The sequence below is a fragment of the Monodelphis domestica genome, chromosome 5, assembly GCF_027887165.1.
Source record: "Monodelphis domestica isolate mMonDom1 chromosome 5, mMonDom1.pri, whole genome shotgun sequence".
Classification (NCBI taxonomy): Eukaryota; Metazoa; Chordata; class Mammalia; order Didelphimorphia; family Didelphidae; genus Monodelphis; species Monodelphis domestica.
The window spans coordinates 232331387-232359090 of record NC_077231.1 but is presented as its reverse complement, the minus strand read 5'-3'; the positions used below and the strand labels follow the sequence as shown (position 1 = coordinate 232359090).

At 37.4% G+C, this 27704-nt stretch overlaps 1 protein-coding gene across 4 annotated transcripts in view; it reads right to left on the bottom strand.

Annotated features, from left to right (window-relative positions):
• DPP6 (dipeptidyl peptidase like 6) overlaps positions 1 to 27704 on the bottom strand; it is a 1262248-nt gene that overhangs the window by 788336 nt on the left and 446208 nt on the right. The gene's annotated exons all lie outside the window — the stretch shown is intronic.

Genomic DNA, 27704 nt, shown 5'->3' with positions numbered 1-27704 from the left:
GTGCCTAAGGCAACCCCCTGGGACTTGATGCAGTTATAAATGGGTTTTAGTTTGCCTCAGTGGAAAGATCTCCCACTGGAATCCCCCTGCTAATGAAATCTGAGATCAGCCACACATTCCCAAGTGAAAAAAACAAATAAACCCAAACAATCATATGTTATGTGTTCTGGATCCAACCCGACACATAACATTTATATGTGATATATGGGTGATGGCAGTAAAGATGTTTGGTAAAATAATGTAAATCTCTTTGGCCCATTCTGGGCATTCTTCAGGCTTCCTATGAAAACAGAGCAGTAAGCAAATTTGCCAGAAAAGGTCATCTGACTCGATTGCAAATGAAAGTCATTTAGCATTTTTTGGAGTGTGGAAACCATCGCTCAGTCAAAGTCTACATCGTTAGAGGAATTTTTTTTTTCTTTTTTAACTTAGTCAGCAACTTGGTAAATAACCCTGGTATTTCAGTTACGGTGCTTCATATGCTACAGAGTCCCGAGCTTAGATCATCCGTCTAGCTGTTTCAGCTTCTCCAGAGACTCAAAATCACTCACTTCTTTTGCCCTTGTACACAGAGAGAACTGCACAGATAGTTGTTTACCACTTAATGAAACAAAGCATTTTCCCTACAGTAATTTAATTCAATTAAAACAAACAGCCTGGTCCAAACAACAACAACAACAACAACAAACGTATTACCTATATTTATCATTTGTAAAATGGGACTAGTCTCTGTTGACCTCCCTATCAGGACAGACATGAAGAATAACACCTTTAACTAATTATAAACCATACTGCCCAGCCAAAATGACAAAAAATTCATGTTAGCTGCAACAGTTTATGCCCTCTAACAAATTATGTATTTATCAAGGTCATTTTAAGTTTGCCCAGGAAAAACATATCTTCCCGGATATTAGCAAATTCCTGAACTGGTCTGACAAAGGAGTAGATGACCTCTTGGCTGTCTTCCACACTCTGAGGTTGTTTTTTTTTTCTTTTTTAAAGTTTAAATTGAGAGGGCCAACTTATCTTTCCAAACATGTCCAAACTAATTAATCCTCTATTTCTGCTGTGATTAGGCATGCTATCTGGGAAAATCTAAAAAAATATTCAGAGCCCTGATCCCACAAACCCTGAGCATTTGAAGACTATATGAATACTTTCATAAAATAACCAGGTACCTTTGTTCTTCTTACCTTTTCTTTCTCATCCAAATCCAAATGGAAATTTCTACCTATCCCAGAATTACTTATTCTTTGGGCTAAATGAGACTAGAATCCTTACTTTTCCCTCCATCATGGACCTCATATAATATCCATTTACTAGTGCTTTTGTGATTAGTAATTGTGAAGATTAAATTTAACTCTCCCCTGATTGTGAAAATGAAATTAATTAACTCTCCCTTGATTGTGAAGATTCAATTTTCACCCCTGCCCATTTTTAGATTTAATCACCAAAAGTATTAACACCCTACTTAAAATCTGAGTGGGGAGATGTGCCCATTTTTAGATTTAATCACCAAAGGTGTAAATACCCCATTCACACTTGAATTGGGGAGGTCTGTGATCCACATGTGCAATACTGGGTGACAAATCAGAATTAACCTGACAGCTCCTGGGCAGTCCTAAAGCAAAGCTTCAACTGTGTTTGGTAGATGTAAAATTAGGGGAAGGAACAGGAAACGATGCAAAAGAAACTGTCTTTAAAAGGGAGTTACAACTTCCTGTGTGCAGCTTTTTCTTGGAGTTCTTCATTCTTGGGGTTGAGCCTGGAGAAGAATCTGCTGACTGGACCTGAGACCCTATTTTAAAGTCTCTTCCTTTTGGACTGACACATGGTGAGTGAAAATGCTGACTCCTTTCCTGGATATTTTCTGAAGAAACTAGCCTCAGGAGAGACCTCCTCTTGAGAGAGTTTTCGCCAGGTCCTTGGCTTTGCTGAGGCCAACTGAAACTAAGTCTCCTTGCCTGGGTTGAGCCAAGGGCTGGAAATAAATTACTTAGTGCTTCGGCTAGATATTTTAACCTATCTTCTGTCTGATTTTCTAACTTCACTCTTTTTATATTTTGTAAATAAATTGTAAATAAATCTCTTTGGAATCAATTAAATTCCTGGCGACTCTATTTTAAATATAATCTAGTACAAACTTTTTATTAAAAAACCCTATTTCCTCCCTACAGAATCAATATTGTTGACCTTCAATTTATCTTTAGGTTGCCCTTTACCATTGAGCTTGTAATCCTAAAATACAATATTATAATTTTGCCAATTGTCAGTATTATCATTCTAATTGTACTTATGTTCTATGTACTTAAGTCCATATATGTTGTACATGGTGTTACTTCCTATGTTATGTCTGTGAGGTCAAAGATTATTTCAATTTTACCTTTCTATCCCCTCTAACTTCATGCCACACATGTAATGTTTTGATTAATTTTTTAAATGCCATCTTAAACTTATTCAATGATTTTCTGTGGAAACTATTTGTATCCTCTTCAAAAGAGAATAGAACTTCAATTCAGTAAGATTCTGTTCATTTAAAGCTAATAATACCTAATTATCATCTACATTGCTCCAGATGTGAATTTAGGTTTAATACTAAAATTTGGCAAACTGGAAAAAAGAACTCTGAAATAGGAATTAGAAGACTTGACTTAGGATTTCCTCTCCTTTAATAGCCCTGGAAACTTTGGTCAATCACCTCCCCTTCTGACTAAGTAAACATTTATTAAATAATTACTATATTCAAGGCACTGTACTAAACAATGGAGAGAGAAAGGCATAAACAGTACCTGCCTCAAGGAGTTCCCAATCTATAGGGAAAGATAACATATATAAAAGTGGAAAAGAGAAATGGGGATAAGGTTACACAGAACAGGGCATGATGAAGTCTTGCAGCTAGAGTGGGAAAAGATTTGGAAAGATATGAATTTCTGAGTTGAGTAAACCTTACTGAATAATGGGTTTCTGGAGATGATGAAATGTGTAGATAAAGTAGCCAGGTAGCAAATATTCAGAAGAATTCTCTGGATGCTCTAAATACTAAAGGGTCAGGGAGAAACTCTTACATGTCTAAAGATTGTAGCTTCCTTCTCTGTCAAATGATGTGACTATACTATATTTAATATCTAAGATCATTTCAAGTTCTAAAATCCATGATATGGCAATTTATAAGAGCCTTTAAGCCTATCTACAAATTTAGGTCTAGATCTAGGATAAACAGTAGCAGAATTAGCATGGTCAAAGATAATAATTTGGTCATCATTCCTAAAACAAACAGTGGTGTGGCTGATGTGTTTAGTTTGGGCATTTTTAGCAGTTAATGAAGGATTGAGTCAATAGCAGAAATAGGAATTGGTTTTGGAGAATGTCAAAAGAAATAGCTCATTGATTTAGAGTTGAAAGGTACCCTAGAGGCCATCTTGTTCAACTATTTTTTATTTTAAAAGACAAGGATACAGAAGTTCATTTTAGGTAGTATGTAACAGAACTTGGATTTGAACACAGGTCCTCTGACTCCAGATCCAAAATTCTTTCCACTGACTACCCTGTCTCTGTCAATCATGTTATAGTCCAATTCACCCATCTTGTATATAATCTGAAAAGTGAGAGGCAACATTTCTTTTTGGGTCCTACATCAGTAAGTCTCAAAAAAAAAACTCTTAATTTCCATAACACTGATAGTATCACTCAGGCTAATACTTGGTTGTTAGCAAGGTCCTTGACTTGAATACTCATTAAGAATCACTAACTTAGAGAAGAAAAAGAAATTGAAGGCATTAAAATAGGCAAGGAGGAGAACAAGTTATCGCTCTTTGTGGATGATATGATGGTCTACTTAAAGAATCCTAGAGAATCAACCAAAAAGCTAGTCAAAATAATCAACAACTTTAGCAAAGTTGCAGGATACAAAATAAATCCGCATAAGTCATCAGCATTTCTTTATATTTCCAACACAGCTCAGCAGTAAGAATTAGAAAGAGAAATTGCATTTAAAATCACTCTAGACAATATCAAATACTTAGGAATCTATCTGCCAAGACAAACAGAGGAACTATATGAACACAATTACAAAACACTCTCCACACACCTAAAACTAGACTTGAGCAATTGGAAAAACATTAACTGCTCATGAGTAGGATGAGCCAATATAATAAAAATGACTATCCTACCCAAACTTATTTATCTATTTAGTGCTATACCCATTGAACTTCCAAAATTTTTTTTTTACTGAATTAGAAAAAAACATAACAAAGTTCATTTGGAAGAACAAAGGATCAAGGATAGCCAGGGAAATAATGAAAAAAAAAATACAAAGGAAGGTGGTCTTGCAGTCCCAGATCTCAAACTCTATTATAAAGCAATGGTCTTAAAAACAATTTGGTACTGGCTTAGAGACAGAAAGGAGGATCAGTGGAATAGACTTGGGTTAAGTGACCTCAGCAAGACAGTATATGACAAACTCAAAGACCCCAGCTTCTGAGACAAAAACCCACTACTTGACAAAAACGGCTGGGAAAAATGGAAGACAGTGTGAGAGAGATTAGGTTTGGATCAACACCTCACCCCCTACAACAAGATAAATTCAGAATGGGTGAATGACTTGAACATAAAGAAGGGAACTATAAGTAAATTAGGTGAACACAGAATAGTATACATGTCAGACCTATGGGAAAGGAAAGACTTTAAAACCAAACAAGACATAGAAAGAGTCACAAAATGTAAAATAAACAATTTTGATTACATCAAACTAAAAACTTTTTGTACAAACAAAACCAATGTAACCAAAACGAGATGGGAAGCAACAAATTGGGAAACAATTTTCATAACAAAAACCTCTGACAAAGGTCTAATTACTCAAATTTATAAAGAACTAAATCAATTGTACAGAAATTCAAGCCATTCTCCAATTGATAAATGGGCAAGGGACATGAACAGGCAGTTTTCAGCCAAAGAAATCAAAACTATCAATAAGCACATGAACAAGTGCTCTAAATCTCTTATAATCAGAGAGATGCAGATCAAAACAACTCTGAGGTATCACCTCACACCTAGCAGATTGGCCAACATGACAGCAAAGGAAAGCAATGAATGCTGGAGGGGATGTGGCAAAGTAGGGACATTAATCCATTGCTGGTAGAGTTGTGAATTGATCCAACCATTCTGGAGGGCAATTTGGAACTATGCACAAAGGGGGCTAAAAACCTGCCTGCCCTTTGATCCAACCATAGCACTGTTGAGTTTGTACCCCATAGAGATAATAAGGAAAAAGACCTGTACAAGAATATTCATAGCTGCGTTCTTTGTGGTGGCCAAAAATTAGAAAATGAGGGGATGCCCTTCAATTGGGGAATGGCTGAACAAATTGTGCTATATGTAGGTGATGGAATACTATTGTGCTGAAAGGAATAATAAAGTGGAGGAATTCCATGGAGACTGGAACAACCTCAAGGAAGTGATGCATAGTGAAAGGAGCAGAACCAGGAAAACATTTTTTACAGAGACTGATACACTGTTGTACAATCAAACGTAATGGACTTCCCCATTAGTGTCAATGCAATGTCCCTGAACAATCTGCAGGGATCTAGGAGAGAAAAAAAACACTATCCACAAGCAGAGGACAAATTTTTGGAGTAAAAACACCGAGGAAAAGCAACTGCTGGACTACAGGGGTTGAGGGGACATGACTGAGGAGAGACTCTAAATGAACACCCTAATGCAAATACCAACAACATGTAAATGGGTTTGAATCAAGGACACATGTGATACCCAGTAGAATCGCTCTTCGGCTATGGGAGGGGTGGGGGGGGGGGGAAAGAAAATGATCTTTGTTTCCAAGGAATAATGTTTGAAAATGAACAAATAAAATAATGTTTAAAAGTAAAAATAATAAAAAGAATCACTGACAGACTCAGAAATTACTCATTCCTCCCTTCTGCTAATATTTGGGATTCCAACCCCCCCCCCAGCTCCTGAGAACCTCTATCCTGTTTCTTACTTCTCACATATGTTGCTTGGAATATCTTCTTCCCCATACCTATAAATCACTTCAATTTACCCAGGACTGAGTCTTCAGTGGCAAGACTGGCAATGGTGATAATAGAAGAGATGAGGAAGGTAGGGAGGATAAACTCCAAAAGCTGATCCTTTCTCATCCCCTCACTCCACTCCATTGGCAGTGGTTCTCCTAGCCCTGGAGGTGGTATCTACCGAGACACACTAACCTCCTTCTCATCTCCTTATCCACTTCACTACAGCATTTACCCTTCTCTTCACCCCAGACATTTTCTTGTTACTTAGAAAATCTTTTGGATAGCTTAAGAGCTGTCTCTTTCAAAATATCTATATTCTTTACTTTTTTGTGTGGAGGTTATCGAAACACAATCTACTTGTTTCCCCTACTATTTTATGTACCTTTATTTAATGTCTTACTCTGAAGCTTCATCATGGTAGGAAAGAGACTTACGTTCTTCAAGCCATGCCAATGGAACTTGAAGTCTATAAGATCTTACCAAATTGGAAACACTTAGAGCATGAGATTGACAATAAAACTTCATCTATTATCCAAGAACTATTTATTCAGTTCATAGGGGCTCATCATTATAAGAAGACTGTAGGAGGCTGAATTTCTTTGGCTAAACCAATCAAGCGGTCTACTGACTAAGACTGGCATGGAGGACTTGAGAAGGATGTTTGTAGGATCAATGGATAATAAATTAAGTGATGAAAAAGGTCTTAAATATCACATATTTGAACCTCCTCATTATATAGAAGAATCTGAGGCTCATAAAAATTAAGCTGAAGATGTATAAAGTAGTTATAGTGTTGGAATCAGAGATGCTTGAATTATCATTTCACATAGATTACTTTTTTTCTCATCTAGGTTCCTTATGATCCCTGGTATGCCTTCTGCATTTTTCATAAACCTCACAACATCTTACATAATGCTGGGTACTTAGGAGGTTAATGGATAATAATAATCATAACAGTAATAAGTGATATTTATGAAGTGTTTTAACCTTAGCCAAGCACTCTGAATACATCATCTCATTTAAGTCTCAAAACAACCTTGTCAGGTAGATGCTATTATTATCTGCACTTGATAGATAAGGAGAGTGAAGTTGAAAGAGGGTAAAGCTTCCCTATGTTGCATTTCATCTTATCTTGAGTCAAACAGAGCAAATCTATTCTTCCAAAGGGCAACCCTTGAAGTAAATAATATGTTCTCTGTGTCTTAGTTTTCCCAGGCTAGATATCTCCAGTTCTTTCAACTTATTCTAAGATGTTTTATCATCTTGATGACCCTTTTCTCTATGCTCTTGATTGTTTCAAAGTCTTTTCTAAATTGTGATCAGATATTAATAGGATGATATAATAGATCGAGAGCTGAAAGGAAGGAAGAAAGGAAAGAAAAAAGGAAAGAAGGAAGGACAGGAAGGAGGAAAGAATCAAGATTTATTAAATGCCTATGTAATTGGTACCATTTTAGACACTTTAGATTTTTTATCTCATTTAGTCCTTGCAGTGACCATGGGAGGTAGGTTCAATTGTTTCTATTTTATGGTTGAGGAAACTGAGATAGGTGATGTTAAGCAACTTGGCCAGGATCACAAAGGTTAGAAGTATCTGAGGTGGCATCTAGACTTTGATCTTCCTTACTCCAGGGCTAGTAATCTATCTATTGTGCCACCCAGCTGCCTCATAGATCCTCTTTGACAGATATGGAAACTGGCTAAAGTAGGTTAATTGATTTGTTCAAGGTCTTAAAGGTAGTAAGCATCAGAGCTGTCATTTGAACTAATGTCTTCTGGCTCCAGAGTCACTGGTCTTTCCCTTGTACATAATATATAATATATGATTTGACTAGGATAGAATACAGTGAGACTATGAACCTCCCGAGTGAGGACTGCTATCCCCTTCATGTCATTTTGTGACTGCCATATCATCCACTTGTGTTGCATTTGCAGTCCATCAAAATCCCCAGAATTTTTTTTCAGATGAATTGCTGTCCTACCTATTCCTCTTCTGTCTTGTACTTTAAATGCAATGTACTTGGGCTGCAATAATAGAGATCTTCTAGGCTTGGGGTAATCCTTATCAATAGTGTCATCAGAGAAACAACAGAGCCCCATCATACTGCTGGTTTTCAGGAATTTTCAAGTTACTCTAAGAATAATGATCCCAAATAGAAAGTGCAACAAATATTTTGTGATCAGTGGACCTTTCTGAGGAGAGTGTAGCATCATTGACATAATGTTTCAATTTACTGGTTTTAGTTATCTCATTTGTAAAGTGAGAGGTTGGACTAAATAATGTCCTATGAGTAACAAGATGTGATCTTTGCCCTCACAGTATAATATGGAGTCCCAAATCCATCAGGGAACCAACTTGCCCAAGACCACACAACCAGAAAGTGTCAAAGCTAGGAACAGAACTCAAGTGGCTCTACTTCCAATCTAGCACCACTGCATTTCCAGCTCTTAGGCAAGCAAGGGATTTTACAAGAGGGTTTTTACTGTCCTCTTGTTATATGGTTTTCCTGGCTTTATGGAATGGCCTTTCAGAGCCAAAGCACACATAAGAAAAAGCAGTGATTATCATTTTGAAAAACTGTTTTCTCATAGCTGTATTTGTCTGACCTGTCATTATGCAGGCAACACATTGATGCCATTTATGGTGAGGCAACTAGATTTGTTTCACTTAGAGGGCAGTTTTTCTCTTAATTTTCAGAGCTGATATATTGGTTTCTTGCTGCTTGTGCCAATCTGACTATAATGTCTTGGCTGCACCTCAAGGAAAATAATTCCAAGGAACCAATAGTGAGGGTATTTAATCTCTCTTGCATAGAAGAAAAAGAATAATGTCGAGACATTATTTTTGCTATAACCTGACAGTAAAGGATACACTGTTTGTTATTAAAACTGGGCTTAATTAAGCAACCCACACAATGTGAAGTCATTTGTTTTCCTTTGCTTTTTTTTTTGTCTAAATGTAAGGAGGTGCTCTGACACAGAATTTTTTTTTCCCCACAAGAGCTAAATAAGCACACTCAGTGCATGCTCAGTAATGTTTTAAGTATACAGAGTAGGACAATAGAAATATTTTGGCATAGAATAAGTAGATTGATCCAAGGAGTAAGTCGAGAAAAGACACAGAAACTGCCATATGGGGTGAAATGCATGCTCTATCATGCCCAGGATCCTGCTGCCAATAGTGCCTTCCCATTTTGGTAAGCAGTGGTAAGGCTTATTTTTCTTTTTTTGATGGCAACCTTTAAGGCTAACAATATTTCCTCTTTTCATAGTTGCAGCTATTTAATGCCCTGTCATGCATAATTTATCCAAACTTAGTATGAATATAACTAAGATTTAGAAGAGATAAAAAGCTTTGGTATGATGGAAACAGTAATATCTTTGCAAGTAAGTCCTGATGTTGTCACTGATAATATGGCCACAGAGATGTTTCTCAGCCTCAGTTTTCTAACTTAAAAAATGTATATAATAGGACCAGCTAGATGACTCGGAGGATAGAAAGCCAGGCTTAAAGAAGGGAAGTCCTGGCTTCAAATTTGGCCTCAGACACTTTCTAGCTGTAGTAAGTCACAAAATCTACAATTGCCTAGCCCCTACTACTCTTCTGCCTTGGAACCAATCCCTGTTATCAATTCTAAGGCAGAAGGTAAGGGTATTTTTAATAGATATAGTAATAACTGTAGTTAAAGGCAATGTGTGCCATAGTTTTTTTAAAGGTTGAAATAAGAGCTCAGTTTAAGTCCTGCTTCTAAATCATATGCAAATTGAGTAAGTCACTCAGAGTTTCAGTATCTTAGGTAACTTTCTAAGACTATAATTTGCAGGTGAGTAGAGCTAATCCTTGTTGGTGGAGGGAGTTTCTACACTGGTAACTTCCTATGTGGATGAACTATTAAGTGCAGCCCAGGGAAAAAATACTTCCAGTTCCTACATCCTGGGCTATTGTGAAGAAAACATTATATAAAGTATAATCCACTAAATAAATATTAGGCATTATTATTATTACTTACAAATTCTTCCAATATCAGTTCTTGAAGTACTAAATATTTCATGTATATTACCCACTGTGTAAAGTAGTACCATATTGCATTTGTTGTACATCTAGTTGGTCAAATTTGAAATTCAAATTCAAGGAAAACATTTATTAAAAAAATACTTTGACCATATAATTTCATTCTCTTTGGGCCTGAGTTTTGACTTCCATGAAATGAAATGTTCTGTGGACTCTTTTTGGCTACTGAAGAGCCCTTTCGTTCTATGAAGTCTATGGAACCCTTCTCAAAAATAATGTTTTTAGATGTAAAAAATAAAATATATGGAATTACAAAGGAAACCTACTCTGTTTAAAGATGTTTAAAGAAAATGAGGGGATGCCCTTCAATTGGGGAATGGCTGAACAAATTGTGGTATATGTTGGTGATGGAATACTATTGTGTTCAAAGGAATAATAAAGTGGAAGAATTCCATGGGAACTGGAACGACCTCCAGGAAGTGATGCAGAGCGAGAGGAGCAGAACCAGGACAACATTGTACACAGAGACTGACACACTGTGTACAATCGAATGTAATGAACTTCTCCATTAGTGGCAATGCAATGACCCTGAACAACTCGGAGGAACCTATGAGAAAAACCACTATCCACATCCAGAGGAAACACTGCGGGAGTAAACACACCAAAGAAAAACAACTCCTTGAATACATGGGTTGAAGGGATATGGTTGGGGATGTAGACTCTGAATGAATATCCTAGTGTAAACAACAACATGGGAATAGGTTCTGATCAAGGACACAAGTAATACCCAATGAAATTGTGTGTTGACTGTGGGAAGAGTGGGTGGAGGGGAGGGAGGGAAATAATGAGATTATTGTAACCAAGGAATAATGTTCTAAATTGACTAAATAAACTTATTCAAATGGAAAAAAAGAAATTTTGCTAAGATAGAAACAAAAAAAAATAAAGATGTAATCCTCCCATCTAGGTCATGAACCCCCTGAAAACTCCTTTGGGAACTTCAATTTAAGAATATAGGTGTACCCACCTATTTGCTAACACAAAAAAGAGCTGCTATATATATTTTAGAACAAATACTATTTTTTTCCTTGATCATTTTGGGAATGAAGCTAAAAGTGATACCACTTGGTCAAAAGGTATACAAAGTTCTATAATTCATTAAATATAATTCTAGATTGATCTCCAAAATGGCTGATTATGATTCTGTGATCTAGGTGAATTATATCTTTTTACAGAGAGGGAATCTAAGGTCCCAACTGGTGAAAGGACACAGCCGAAGTCACAGCTAATTAGCAATGAACCTAGGAATAGAATCTAATTAATTTCCTCACTATATTGTTAATCACCTAGATTCATTCTTCAACTTAGTAATGTCACTTAACACTGGAGCTACAAAGCTTTTGTAATACTAGGAATTTGGAATACAAAAAAAGAACACCTCAAAACCTTCTACATCTTACACTGATTGGAATGGCTAAAATGATAAAGAGCAAAATGACAAATATTTGGAGGGGATGTGGAAAAAATGGGGCACTGATACATTGTTGATGGAATTATAAACCGATCCAGCTATTTTGAAGATCAATCTGGAATTATATTTAATAAATTATAGAAATTTGTATATCTTTTGACCTAGTGGTATCACTTTTAGCTTTATTCCTAAAATGATCAAGGAAAAAGAAAAAAATAGTATATGTTCTAAAATACATATAGCAGCTCTTTTTGTGTTAGCAAAGAACTGGCAACTGAAGGGATGTCTGCCAATTGGGGAATGCCTTAAGAAGTTTTAGCATAAGATTGTAATGGAATACTATTGTGCCATTAGAAATGACAAACAAGATGGTCATAAAAATACCAGGAAAGACATGTGAAGTGATACAAAGTGATGTGAGTAGAACCAGAAAAATGTTGTGCATAGCAACAACAATAAAGTAAGATGATTAATCATGAATGGCAACTTTCATCCACAAGGCAAGGATCCAGGACAACTCAAAGAACTCATAATGAAATATTCACTACCATAGAAGGAACAGAGAATATTAGAATGTAGATTGAAACATACCACTTTTCATTTTATTTTATCCATGAACTTTTCTCTATTCTTAGAAATGTGTCTTAATTCACAACACAATGAAATGGGAAATATGTATTATATTATAATATATGTCCAATCTATATTATACTACCTGCATTTTTGAGGAGGGGGAAAGGGTAGGAGAGAGGGGAAAAAACAAAACAAAAAATATAGTTTTTTTGGACATAGCTAATGTGAAATTTTTTCTCGTGGATAAGCACATGTATTATGATATATGTTTAATATGCATTATGTTATTATGTTACATATGTAAATAAAAAGTAACTAAAATCCCTTCTAAAATAGAAATTTTTAAAAAGAGCTAAATAGCAGTGAATGTTTGGTAAAATTTAAGTAGCAAGAGATCTGCAGATAAAAACACTTTTGTGCAATTTTGATATAGTGTATCAATCCAGTGTATAGTGTATAAAATGCTGCCCTTTAGATGAGTGTCTATTTCAATTACAATAATGAAGTCTATGGCACCAAATCCTACATTTTCCCAGAAGGACCAGAAGGAAGAAAGCGGTGTTCTCTCTTAAGTCTAAGGCAATGAACTTGTAGGAGCTGGTTTTTTTACTTTGATGAATATTCCATTTCATTTAAAATAAATATTAGGGGAGATCCCAGTCAAAAATGGATCAAACACACAGTACTGTTGTTGCAATGAGACTACAGAACTTACGAAGAGCACAAGAAAATGCTACCAAAAAGTGAAACAAGGAGTATTTTGTAGATTATTAATCTTCAAAATGCAGAAGAATTTGAAATAAGTCAAGTCCCCTTTGTATCCATCCAAAGAGTTGTGTTTATTTTTAATCCCAAAGTCTCTTATTTATAAGGACATTTATTAAGAAGCCCTGTATAATATATTCCTACTTACACTTTTCCTATGGAAACCTTTTTTTTTGGAGGGGAAAATGAAGATGGCACATATGAGGATGGGCATCAGTTTATTGAATACATTCCTTCTGAGAGTTTGCCCATCATGCTTTATATCTGAAGGGATTTAGAGAGTAGGGAGCATTCTAAGCACCAAGCTTACAAAAAAGCCCAAAATACAGTTTTCTGCCCTCAAGGACATCTTATTCTTAAGCAGGGAGACCACATACATAAAAACCTGTTTATAAGATTATATAAATGGATGGTAATTTCAGAGGGAAAGCATTAGAAGTTTTGGAGTAAGGGGTAGACTGAGAAGAGCCTGAGGTAGAAGGTAAGTTTTAAAGCCAGGGAAGTCAAGAGTAGAGGTTAAAAAGGAGATCATTCTAGACAAGGGGCTAAAAAGGCACAGTGTTGAGAGATGGAGAATCATTTGCAAAATTAAAACCTTAGGCATGTTGGAGTGTTTAGATGATTCAGTGGATTAGAGGAATAGGCCTGGGCCCAGGAAGACCTGAATTAAAATCCACCACAGACATTTACTGCTTGTGTGTCCCTGAACAAAATCACTTAACCTCTATTTGTCTTAATCCACTAGAAAAAGAAATGGCAAGTGACTCCAGTATCTTTGCCAAGAAAGACCCATGGACATTATATACCACAGAGTCATGAAGAGTTGGACACAGCTGACACAACTGAATGACAAAGGCCAGTTTTGCTATGTAGGGATGAATAGAGAGTAAAATTAAAAAAAAAATAACAGGAACGTTAGGAAGAGTCTAAGATATATATGGCTTTAGAAGACAAACAGAGGGTTCTGAGAGGAATTGGGGACCAATGGAATTGATTGAATGAATGAAGGTGGAGGGTGACAGTCAGACCCACAATTTCCTTTTCCTTTGCTTCAATCAGGAAGCACTGGAGCGCAAAGGGGTTAGGTGACTTAGGCTAGGATCACACACCTTCTATGTGTTAGAGGCGGGACTTGAAACCAAGTATTTCTGACTTGGTTGCCAGAATTTTATTCATTATGCCATAATAATTCTTCCATTAAAGAATTTTTGAGGAAGGAAGTGAATAAATGTCGATAGAATGATTCATATGATGCATAAGGCAGCATGACATAAAAGAAAACCACTGGATTGTAAGTCCTTGTCCCAGGTTGTAGTACTAATTGCAAAGATTTGCTTTCTAACTACGTGAGCAAGTCCTTAGGTCTTAGCTTCTTCATTTGTAATATGTGAAATAATTGAGAGACAGAGACAGAGATAGAAATGAGACAGAGAAAGAAACAGAGAGATAGAAAGACAAAGAGACAAAGACAGAGAGAGAGGCAGAGGCAAGGATACAGAGAGAGACAGAGACAGAAACCGGGAGACAGAGACAAAGACAGACAGAGACATAAACAGAGCCAGAGAGAGAGAGAGAGAAACAAATACAAACATACATATATAGACCAATTATCCAGCACTTACTGTGTGCCTGGCACTGTGTTAAGTTCTGGGAATAAAAATACAAGTAGTAAGACAATCCCTGACTTGAAGGAGCTTATGTTCTAATGGTAGAAGACTAGATGTAAAAGGGAGCTGGAAATAAGGAGGACCTAAGGCAGATGAAAGACCGGGGAGATAGAGGGAATGGTGATGGGGTTAGCCTGACAAGATGAAGCAAAAGCTACCTATCAGAGCTGAAGTACCCAGGGAAGAATCCAGGAAGGAGGCTGTTTTAGTCGAGGCTTATATGAGATGTTCTCTTAGGTCCCTTCCAGTTCTAATGTTTTATATTCTGAGCTTACATTAGCTAAAGTCATATATTCATGTTGTTTTATTTTCCTGTGATAGTCACTCCTTCCTTCTGTGATCCAAATGATTTTTTTTCTGATTTCATAGACTCACAGACTCAGAGAACACTAGAACCATCAGTCAGTTCAGAAACACAAATGAACAGATTTTCTGCATCAATGTAAGATATTAATTGTACATTTCAACTCTGCATAATCATTTTGATGGTGAATGCTGTAAATTTGTATTATAATCCTTAAATAGTTTTAAACTCAATACAATGGTTCAACATTTTAAAATGTCTCTACATTGAGGTGAAGATCGAAAACTAGTAATGCCAAAACTCAAAACATGCTACTTTTGTTGGCAAATTGAATGAATGGAAATATCCCTTTAATTTGGGAAGCTTGGGGAAAAGGATGACCATAATGGAATCCAGTTGTGCTTGTTCTACAAGCAGCAGCCAGGTAGCTCAGTAGATAGATCATTAGATTTTTGAGTCAGGACACCAAAAATTCAAATCTCTTTCAAGACAAAAGTTGTGTAACCCTGCTCAAGTCATAGCCTCTGTTTGCTTCAGTCTCCTCTTCTGCAAAATGGGGATAATGACAGCGTCTACCTCCTAGAATTGCTGTGAAGATAATATTTTAAAGTGCTAGATATTATTATCCTATAGCTCATCAAATTCTTCCCAGGATGTTTAGGCCAGCAATATTTTCTATTTATTGCTGTGGGTGCCCATTTCTTCCTTATTACTTCTATTATTTTATTATGTGAAAAAGGAAAGGGAAAAAAGGCCATTTTGCATCATTTCTTGGCTGCCTAGCACTAGTGGTAGAGTTATTATTTTACTGCTTTTCTTGTGTGCCTTATCTCCCTAATGGCAATGTAGATTTTCTAGCCTCCACCTCTGAGAGTGAAGGAAATCATCTAAATGACAAATCCACTCTCTTTCATTGTGGAAACAACTCAGTTTGGAAATCCACACTGCATAATCTTTCCAGACTTGTCACTGAATGTCTTCATGTAGGGGGTATCATTTAGCCTAGCTTCACTTTGGATTTTCTGGTTGTGCTTTTGTTGACAAACTGAATGTAAGCTGTACCTATAATTTTGGGAGGTGAGGAGAATCTTCAGAAGTGTTCCTGAATTGGAATGTCTAGTTTCAGTATGCTACACTCACTTTGGAGAGCTCATCCAAGGTGTTCACATAGAAATGCATATAGAAGCTCCTTGTGGATTGAGAATATTTTGGTTTTGTGTCCCTAGGATTTAGGACAATGCCTTTTCCTCTAGGGATAGGGATCTGTGATTTCAATAATATATGAGATTCTCAGCTGAGGAAATTCCTTCTATGCAACCAGACTAGCTTCTTCTCTGCAATTCAGAGAATAGTCCAGAACATGGAGGGTTAAGTGGCTTTGACAGTGTCTCAAAGTCACTACACAGAACAGGTGGATCTTGAATCCCTGACTTCGAAGCTAGCTCACTGCCCATTTTGCCATTATTATGTTAGTTCTACCTTGCACATAATGTATTAATAATAACATACACATTTCCATAGTGCTTTAAGCCATTATCTCCTTCCATCTTCGCAAGAACCCTGCAAGGTAGCTACTATTATTGTCTCCATTTGGTCAGACACACAGTTTGAGCCTCAGAGAAATTGCAGCTTGCCCAGGGTCAGAGAGCTAAGCATCTGAATTGATTTTTAAATACAGATTTTCCTAATTCAAAGTCTACTTTGCCATGCTGAATAAATTGTGATTCCATCAAGATTTGGAACTCCTGGCATGGGAACTCACTCTACCAAAGCTGATAGCTATATCTTTGTAGGTAATGCCAAGGGGCTGCCTAGTTGCTTTAAGTCATATAACTGATGTCAGAGGCAGTATTTAAACCCAAATGTTCTTGATTACAAGCTCAGTCTCTATCCATTCCATCATATATTAAGCACATAGTGGGAGCTAAATAGATGATTGTTGGGGGGAACCATATTGAAGTGGAATTAAAATTGTAGACTGTGAGCATGTGAAGGGATCTCATCAACCAATGGATGATCTGAATATCTATTATTGACAAGTACTGTAAATGAGTTTGCCAGATCCTACTTGAGTTCTTCACCCTAATTTTATGACAGAATCTGGAGCCACAGATGTAACCTCGCAAGTGGCATTCTGATTTGAGAAAGAGATCCTAACAGAACCTTTAAAATGGGAAGTGAAACAGAGTAATCATAGTTGTGGGCTCTCAAAATAATTACTGTGGCATCGTGTAAATGATATTGAACTTAGAGACAGGACATCTGGGTTTGAGTCACTGATCCAAGAGTTACAGAATCAGAGGAGTTAGAAGAAACCTTAGTGATCATATTAGTATAACTCTTTCATTTTAGAAACAGACAGGGATTTATTTTATTTGATTTATACGAGGTTACAAAATAGCAGAATCAGGACTTCGAATCCACGTCTGCTTGTTCCACATGCAATGTATTTTCCCACTACACTACATGACATTGGCTCCTTTTTCTTTTTTTTTTTTTTTTTTTTTTTTTTTTTTTAAATATATTTTATTTGATCATTTCCAAGCATTATTCGTTAAAGACATAGATCATTTTCTTTTCCTCCCCCCACCCCCCATAGCCGACGCGTAAGTCCACTGGGCATTAGATGTTTTCTTGATTTGAACCCATTGCTTTGTTGTTAGTATTTGCATTAGAGTGTTCATTTAAAGTCTATCCTCTGTCATGTCCCCTCAACCTCTGTATTCAGGCAGTTGCTTTTTCTCTGTGTTTCCACTCCCATAGTTTATCCTTTGCTTATGAATGGTGTTTTTTTTCTCCTGGATCCCTGAAAGTTGTTCAGGGACATTACACCGCCCCTAATGTAGAAGTCCATTACGTTCGATTATACCACAGTGTATTAGTCTCTGTGTACAATGTTCTCCTGGTTCTGCTCCTCTCGCTCTGCATCACTTCCTGGAGGTTGTTCCAGTCTCCATGGAACTTCTCCACTTTATTATTCCTTTGAGCACAATAGTATTCCATCACCAACATATACCACAGTTTGTTCAGCCATTCCCCAATTGATGGGCATCCCCTCGTTTTCCAGTTTTGGGCCACCACAAAGAGCGCAGCTATGAATATTTTTGTACAAGTCTTTGTGTCCATTATCTCTTTGGGGTACAGACCCAGCAGTGCTATGGCTGGGTCAAAGGGTAGATATTCTTTTGTCGCCCTTTGGGCATAGTTCCAAATTGCCCTCCAGAATGGTTGGATCAGTTCACAGCTCCACCAGCAATGAATTAATGTCCCTACTTTGCCACATCCCCTCCAGCATTCATTACTTTCCTTTGCTGTTATGTTAGCCAATCTGCTAGGTGTGAGGTGATACCTCAGAGTTGTTTTGATTTGCATCTCTCTGATTATAAGAGATGTAGAACACTTCTTCATGTGCTTGTTAATAGTTTTGATTTCTTTATCTGAGAACTGCCTATCCATTTCCCTTGCCCATTTATCAATTGGAGAATGGCTTGATTTTTTGTACAATTGATTTAGCTCATTATAAATATGAGTAATTAAACCTTTGTCAGAGGTTTCTATGAAGATTTTTTCCCAATTTGTTGTTTTCCTTCTGATTTTAGTTATATTGGTTTTGTTTGTACAAAAGCTTTTTAGTTTGATGTAGTCAAAATTATTTATTTTACATTTTGTGATTCTTTCTATATCTTGCTTGGTTTTAAAGCCTTTCCCCTCCCAAAGGTCTGACATGTATACTATTCTGTGTTTACCCAATTTACTTATGGTTTCCTTCTTTATGTTTAAGTCACTCACCCATTTTGAATTTATCTTGGTGTAGGGTGTGAGGTGTTGATCTATTCCTAGTCTCTCCCACACTGTCTTCCAATTTTCCCAGCAGTTTTTATCGAATAGTGGATTTTTGTCCCAAAAGCTGGGATCTTTGGGTTTATCGTATACTGTCTTGCTGAGGTCGTTTTCCCCCAGTCTATTCCACTGATCTTCCTTTCTGTTTCTTAGCCAGTACCAAATTGTTTTGATGACTGCTGCTTTGTAATATAGTTTGAGGTCAGGGACTGCAAGGCCCCCATCATATGTGTTTTTTTTCATTATTTCCCTGGATATCCTTGATCTTTTGTTCTTCCAAATGAACTTTGTTATGGTTTTTTCTAAATCAGTGAAGAAGTATTTTGGTAGTTCAATGGGTATGGCACTAAATAGATAAATAAGTTTGGGTAGGATGGTCATTTTTATTATATTGGCTCGTCCTATCCATGAGCAGTTAATGTTTTTCCAATTGTTCAAGTCTAGTTTTAGTTGTGTGGCGAGTGTTTTGTAGTTGTGTTCATATAGTTCCTGTGTTTGTCTTGGGAGATAGATTCCTAGGTATTTTATTTTGTCTAAGGTGATTTTGAATGGGATTTCTCTTTCTAGTTCTTGCTGCTGAGCTGTGTTGGAGATATATAGAAAAGCTGATGATTTATGTGGGTTTATTTTGTATCCTGCAACTTTGCTAAAGTTGTTGATTATTTCAATTAGCTTTTTGGTTGAATCTCTAGGATTCTTTAAGTAGACCATCATGTCATCCGCAAAGAGTGATAACTTGGTCTCCTCCTTGCCTATTCTGATGCCTTCAATTTCTTTATCTTCTCTAATTGCTACTGCTAGTGTTTCTAGTACAATGTCAAATAGTAGAGGTGATAATGGGCATCCTTGTTTCACTCCTGATCTTATTGGGAATGCATCTAGTTTATCCCCATTGCAGATGATATTAGCTGATGGTTTTAGATATATACTGTTTATTATTTTTAGGAATGACCCTTCTATTCCTATGCTTTCTAGTGTTTTTAATAGGAATGGGTGTTGTATTTTATCAAAGGCTTTTTCTGCATCTATTGAGATAATCATGTGGTTCTTGCTAGTTTGCTTGTTGATGTGGTCAATTATGTGGATGGTTTTCCTAATGTTGAACCAGCCCTGCATCCCTGGTATGAATCCTACTTGATCATGGTGAATGATCCTTCTGATCACTTGCTGGAGTCTTTTTGCTAGTATCCTATTTAAAATTTTTGCATCTATATTCATTAGGGAGATTGGTCTATAGTTTTCTTTCTCTGTTTTTGACCTGCCTGGTTTTGGAATCAGTACCATGTTTGTGTCGTAAAAGGAGTTTGGTAGAACTCCCTCTTTGCTTATTATGTCAAATAGTTTGTATAGTATTGGGGTTAACTGTTCTCTGAATGTTTGATAGAATTCACAGGTGAATCCATCAGGCCCTGGGGATTTTTTCTTAGGAAGTTCTTTGATGGCTTGATGGATTTCAATTTCTGATATGGGATTATTTAAGAATTCTATTTCCTCTTCTGTTAGTCTAGGCAGTTTGTATTTTTGTATATATTCATCCATTTCTCCTAAATTGGTGTATTTATTGCCATATAATTGGGCAAAGTAATTTCTAATGATTGCCTTAATTTCCTCCTCATTGGAGGTACTGTCCCCCTTTTCATCTTTAATGCTGTGAATTTGCTTTTCTTCCTTCCTTTTTTTAATTAGATTGACCAGTACTTTGTCTATTTTGTTTGTTTTTTCAAAGTACCAGCTTCTTGTCTTATTTATTAAATCAATAGTTCTATCACTTTCGATTTTATTAATTTCTCCCTTAATTTTTAGGATTTCTAATTTGGTTTTCTGCTGGGGGTTTTTAATTTGATCGCTTTCGAGTTTTTTCAATTGCATTTCCAATTGATTGATCTCTGCTCTCCCTTGTTTGTTAATATGAGCTTTCAGGGATATGAATTTGCCTCTGATTACCGCTTTGGCTGCATCCCAAAAGGTTTGAAAGGATGTTTCGCCATTGTCATTTTCCTTGATGAAATTATTAATTGTTTCTATGATTTCTTCTTTAGCTAAACAGTTTTGGAGTATCATATTGTTTAATTTCCAATTGGTTTTAGATTTGGTTTTCCATGTACCATTACTAATCATTATTTTTATTGCCTTGTGATCTGAGAAGGCTGCATTCATTATTTCTGCTTTTTTGCATTTGTGTGCTATGTTTCTGTGACCTAATGTATGGTCAATTTTTGTGAATGTGCCATGTGGTGCTGAGAAGAAGGTGTATTCCTTTTTATCCCTATTTATTTTTCTCCATATGTCTATTAATTCTAATTTTTCTAAGATTTCATTCACTTCTTTTACCTCTTTCTTATTTATTTTTTGATTTGATTTATCTAAATTTGATAATGGTTGGTTTAAGTCTCCCACTAGTATGGTTTTATTGTCTATTTCTTCCTTCAATTCTCCTAGTTTCTCCATTAGAAATTTGGGTGCTATATTATTTGGTGCATACATGTTGATTAATGATATTTCCTCATTGTCTAGAGTCCCTTTTAACAAAATATAATTACCTTCCCTATCCCTTTTGATCAGGTCTATTTTTGCATTGGCTTTATCAGATATCATGATTACCACTCCTGCCTTCTTTCTATCAGTTGAGGCCCAGAAGGTCTTACTCCATCCTTTAATTCTGACCTTGTGGGTGTCAACCCGCCTCATGTGTGTTTCTTGAAGACAACATATGGTAGGGTTTTGGATTCTAATCCATTCAGCTATTCGTCTACGTTTTATGGGTGAGTTCATCCCATTCACGTTCAAAGTTATGATTGTCATTTGTGGACTCCCTGGCATTTTGATTGCCTTCCCTAATTCTAACCTTTTCTTCTTCGGCTCTACCTTTTAGTCCAGTGATTTACTTTGAATCAGTCCCCCTTGTCCCCTCCCTTGATGTTTCCCTTTTTAGTCCCTCCCTTTTTGTTCCCTCCCCCTCCCCCCTCTCTTTCCCTCCCTTTTTGTTCTCCCTCTCCCCCTCCCCCCCTTGGTTTTCCCTTCTCCTTACCCTTGTTGGGTAAGATAGAATTCAAGATCCCAATGGATCTGGATGTTTTTCCCTCTCAGAGTTGATTTCCCTGAGATTGAGGTTTAAGTAAACCCCCTCCCCCCTCTCTTCCTCTCCTTCTTATAGGAGTTTTCTTCCCCTCCCCTTCCCCTGTGAATCTTTGTGTGAGAACCATTATTCTATTTGGTCTTTCATTACCCCCTATTTATACATTGCATTTTCCCCACATATTAGTATACATAGGTTGATATAAATGTAGTCCTTATAGAAGAGAGTTTGAGTAAAAGAAGATAACATTTTTCCCCTTTCCTTAATATTTACCTTTTCAGGTATTCCTTGCTCTTTGATTTTCGGTATCAAACTTTCCACAGAGCTCTGGTCTTTTCTTTGCAAAAAGTTGGAAGTCTTCTATTTTGTTGAATGCCCATACTTTCCCTTGGAAGTATATAGTCAGTTTTGCTGGGTAGCTGATTCTTGGTTGGAGACCCAGCTCTCTTGCCTTTCTGAAGATCATGTTCCATGCCTTACGATCATTCAGCGTAGAACTTGCAAGGTCTTGGGTGACCCTGATTGGCATTCCTTTATATCTAAATTGTCTTTTTCTGGCTTCCTGTAGGATTTTTTCTTTTGTTTGATAGCTTTGGAATTTGGCAATTACATTCCTGGGAGTTGTCTTTTGGGGGTTTAGTGTAGAAGGTGTTCTGTGAGCTCTGTCAGTGGCTGTATTGCCCCCTTGTTCTAGAATCTCTGGGCAATTTTCTTTGATTATATCTTGTATCACCATGTCCAGTTTGGTGTTTATTTCTGGCTTTTCTGGGAGTCCAATTATTCTTAAATTTTCTCTTCTCCCCCTGTTTTCCAGATCTATCACCTTGTCGGTGAGATATTTTATGTTCTCTTCTAATTTCTTGGTGTTTTGGCTTTGCTTTATTAGTTCTTGCTTTAAAGCCTGGTTTTCTTTTACAGTTTGGTCAAACTGGTTTTGTAGATGCGTGAATTTCTTTTGCATCATTTCCCACTTTTCCTCCCAGAGGGCTTCCATCTTTTTGGTCCTTTCTGATTCAAATTCTTCATGGGTTTGTGGAGAGTTTCTATTTCCTTTGGAAGATTTTGGAGAATTTTCTTGTATATCTTCTTCTATCTGCTCTGTATTTTGTATTTTGGCTCCATAGAATGTGTCCAGAGTCGCCCCTTTCTTCTTATTTTTCTTGGTATTTTGGGGCTTCTGTGCTTCTGTGGAGTTTGTCATCTCTGAACGTGGAGGATTGGCTTTTCTTGTCTTTGTCTGGTGATCAGAGGCTTTAGTCCTGGGCAGATGGTTCTATGACTTTCCCTGGGTTAAACTGAATATGCCTCACTGGAACTGGAATGGAAGGGTCGGACCACGAGGCCACACTCTCCCCCTGGCTCGATTTCCGGAAGTTGCCTTCAGAATCCCTGGCCGTGAGGCTGTTTCCTCGGCCTGCGGGGGGATGGGCTGCCGCTTCCCCAAGCTCCGAGAGCACAGACTTTCACTGAGACTTGGATAGCAGGATCCAGCCCGTGAGGCTGTCTTGCCCGCCCTGAGGGTTGCTGTTGTTTTGACCAGCTCTCTGCAGCGGAGGCCCCAGGCAGTAACTTTCACCCGGACCAAGCGGCTCTTTGCAGCGGAGGCCCCAGGCAGTAACTTTCACCCGGACCAACCGGCTCTTTGACCTACCGGCTCTTTGCAGCGGAAGCCCCAGGCAGTAACTTTCACCCGGACTGGGACTTGGGTAGAAGACCCTGAGGGTTGTTGTTCCTCAGACCCTGCTCTCTGAGCCCGGCGCGGCTGCGGCTTCCGGGAGCCTTGGACTCTGCGCTCCTACCCCTGAGGTCCGAGGGATCTCGGGTTCTGGCTTTTAAGGGGAGCCGTACCTTTTGAACCGGGTCCAGGTCCAGGAGGAGGGTTCCCAGGGTCTGTGCTGTTGATCGTTTTGAATTTCGGCGCCTTAGGAGCTTCTAGTTTGAGATCGGTCGGGAAGGGTTTTCCGGAGATCTGAACTTCAGCTTTCTCTAAGCCGCCATCTTAACCGGAAGTCCTCCTTTTTCTAACAATAATATTTTGGGAAAATTCCATTTTGTTGAGCCTCATTTTCCTCATCTACAAAATGGGAAGTGCTATACACTCTATTTTCAAGAGTTATCATTGGAAAAGAACTTTGAAAACCAAAAAGTGTTATAGAAATGTGAATGTTTGGGGGCAGCTGGGTGGCTTAGTGGATTGAGAACCAGGCCTAAAGACTGGAGGTCCTGGGTTCAAATATGACCTCAGACACTTCCCAGATGTGTGACCCTGGGTAAGTCACTTAAACCCCATTGCCTAGCCCTTACCACTCTTCTGCCTTGGAATCAATACAGAGTATTGACTCCAAGACAGAAGGTAAGGATTTTTATTTAAAAAAAAAAGGGAAATGCAAATGTTTAAAACAAAAAGAGTTATAGAAATGTGAACATTTAACTCAGGAAGCTTGTTGTAGGAAGAAGAATGCCATATTTGAAGCCAGAAGACTTGTGCATGAATTCTAGCTCTTGCTGTTGTTCAATCATTGCATTCATGTGCTGCTGACCATTTCTGACTCCATTTGGGGTTTTCTTGGCAAAGACAGTAGATGCTTGGTCATTTCCTTCTCCAGCTCATTTTACAGATCAGGAAACTGAGGGAAAGAGGGTTAAGTGACTTGTTCAGGTCTACAGAGCTAGTAAATGTCTGAAGCTGGATTTGACCTCAGATCATCCTAACTCTGTGGCCAGCACTCTTTCCACTTCACGATTAGTTGTCCTTCCCTCCCACTCTTGCCCATAAATTAGAGCAACATACTGTGGCTATGAGTAAACACCAAGACTTGACATATATGGGATTCACAACAGAATTTTCAAACAAGCGATCTCACATCCTGGATGAGGAAAGACATATAACACACCCACACATACTTCTGCACAAATGACTGTTGCTTAATTTAATGGAAAACAGCGATGTAGCTCCACATTTATAGTTAATGGATGATTCTTGGGGCATTATTTTGGAGTAACCTTTCTTACCAAAGCTCTGGGAATGCACATCTTTGTTTAAAAAAATAAAAAGAAGGGATGACAAATTATTTCATGCAAATGCATCATTTTATGTCCCTTACATGGTGTAAAATCCAAGTTCAGAGAAATACAAACTCACAGAATTTTATTATGACTTTCAGTAGATTTGCCCAGTAGTAATATGCAATATTACTGTATCATAGATAGTATTAACAAAACTAAATACAAAAAGCCCTAAAGTGATAATATAGTCTACTTACTGAAAATGAGTTTAAAATTACTCTCTTGGCCAGGGGACCTTCTCATAGCTAGAGGGGGGCAAATCTGTTTAATTCTATTATAGTGTATTAAATTGGGCCTATTATATATCTTTTTTTAAACTGTCATAAGCACATGGCAGTCTCTTTAAGATAGTTTTGCTAGTCTTTCTCCCTATTTTTTCTCCTTATCTCCCTCTTCTTATTTCCCTTCCCCATTTCATTTTCCCCTTTATCATCAATTCCTTCTGTGTCATGGTTATAATTAAAAGATATAATTAATAGAATAGTTAATTCTAGGTTGATGAGGATACTGTTAAGGATCCATTTACAAACTAAGAAAGAGCCCAGGTAACCTATATGAGGCAGGTAGACATTTAATGCTAAGCAATGCTAGCCTGTGGAGAAGAGTGGGGATTTGACTTATACTGCTTTCCATCAGAAAACAGAACTGAGATCAATGGGTTATAGCTGTATAGAATAGTAACAGTTATAGAACAGACACATTCAATATGAGGAAAAATTCCCTAACAATTAGAGTTGTTCAAATATTAAAATGTCTGCCTGGGAAAGAGAGACATTAATTTCTTGCCAAGAGGTCTTTAAGTGGAAGCTTAGTGCCCACTTTTCAGGGACACAATAGAGGTACTCTATTGTGTCCCTTAATCCGTCAAAGGTAGATAATGACACCTGCCATCTGATTATTTTGAAGACCTATTATAAGATTTTGAACATGGTAGCTACTTAATATATATTTGATGTTTGATTGGTTGACTAGGGATAGAGTAATTTAATAATAATAGCTCACATTTACATAGGAGGTTCAGGTTCAAAAATCATTTTATATATGTTGTCTTACTTAATTCTCTCAAAATCTTAATGGGTAGATATTATTTCTATCTCATTTAAAAAAAAAAAACCCTCACCTTCCATCTTGGAATCAATACTGTGTGTTGGTTCCAAGACAGAAGAGTTGTAAGGGCTAGGCAAGGGGGGTCAAGTGACTTGCCCAGGGTCACACAGCTGGGAGGTGTCTGAGGCCAGATTTGAACCTAGGACCTCCTGTCTCTACGCCTGGCTCTCAATCCACTGAGCTACCCAGCTGCCCCCTCTATCTCATTTTAATAAGGGAAGAAATGGAGGCACACAATGTTTAGGTGCTTGCCCAGGGTTATGTAGTTAGTGTCTGAGACAGATTTAAACTCACTTCTTAATTTTAAGCCTAACACTCTATAACACCAACCTGCCAAAAATATAAAATAAAAAAATATGAAAACAATTTAAGAAATTTAAAGTCATCTGCAAATCATATTACTCTATCTGACCAAAAGACTGAACCCCAATATACTTCAAAGATAGAATAATCTTTTGAAAAGGTCCCCAAAATGGCTGTTACTGTCTTCCTGTTGTATTCCATTCCCCCAAAGCTGGCCTTATTGTGGGTCCCATATTGCACTCACTATTACATGTATTTTTTGTGTGATTACTTTGGCTTCTTAGTTTGTTACATTTCTGCATTAGTAATCAATATTGGAAATGATCCCAAAAGGTCTGCCAATGTACATTTGTGTTGGGAACAAATGAAATGGAAAGCTCATATTAAATCAAACAGACCAACCAACTCAAACCCCAAAACAAAACAAACAACAGATTGGTAAGGGCAAAGTCAAGGATCACTTCTTGTGGATGACTCTCATAAAAGGCTTTGTAGCTAAGAGCCTTGTTACATTACCTATTCCTCCATACCATCGATATTTTGTACATTTGCTTTCTATATCTTCTATCATTAAACCTCAACAAGATCATTTTTGTGGGTTCTAGAGCAACTCTCTTCCCTGTTCAAAGTATGGAGAAATGACAAAGGAGGAAAGGGTAGTGTGTGTGTGTGGGGGGGGAGGGCACTTGGGTGATTGTGGATGGAGGGTGTTGAAAAAGTTTTTGTTCAGATAGAACTACAACAGTATCCTGCCAGTTTGCCATCAAAGGAGGCATTCTGGCAATTTCTTAGCATTCCAATCATGGCCACTTTCAGCCTCCTTATTGGAAATATTTGTCTCCATGATAGAAGGAAGAAAGAAAGGTGGAAATATGTGATGTCGCATTTGTTCTCCATAGTTCACAAGTATTTCAAGTCAGTATTTTAAATTTCTGAAGATTCCTAAACTCTTCAAAGGTATATCACTAGAGGTTATGACCCCATGAAGAAGGGGTAATGGCCCGATAACCTCAGAAAAAAATCTCAGGGTCTGGGATTAACTTGTTGGTCATGATCAATTGTCTGGACACCCCTAGCCTAAATCATCATTTTCTCCCCTGTCATTCATTGGAACTTAGCCTGATATAATATTTTTTTTCTTTAGTCTTTCCCTTTAGTAATATGAATATAAACTAAGAAGGCAGAACTTTTTAATTTAATCCCTAGACAGTTTATTTTCCCATGATATCCCCTTTCTCTCTCCATTTAACACCTCAGTTTCCTTTAAAGAAGAGAGGTGAGTTCTGGTTCAAAAATCACTCAGGTTCTTTGTGGGAAATGTGTTTTTAAATGCCACATTTCCTTTTTCTATTACAGTGGTCCATATGGATAGTTCTCCATTATAGCACCCCTTTCTGACATGCCTATGTGACTGGGATGAAATATAGAGGATGAGCTATCCACACCAGTGCCCAGGGCTGGCTAAATTTTAGTGTGAGTCCCTGCAAAGCA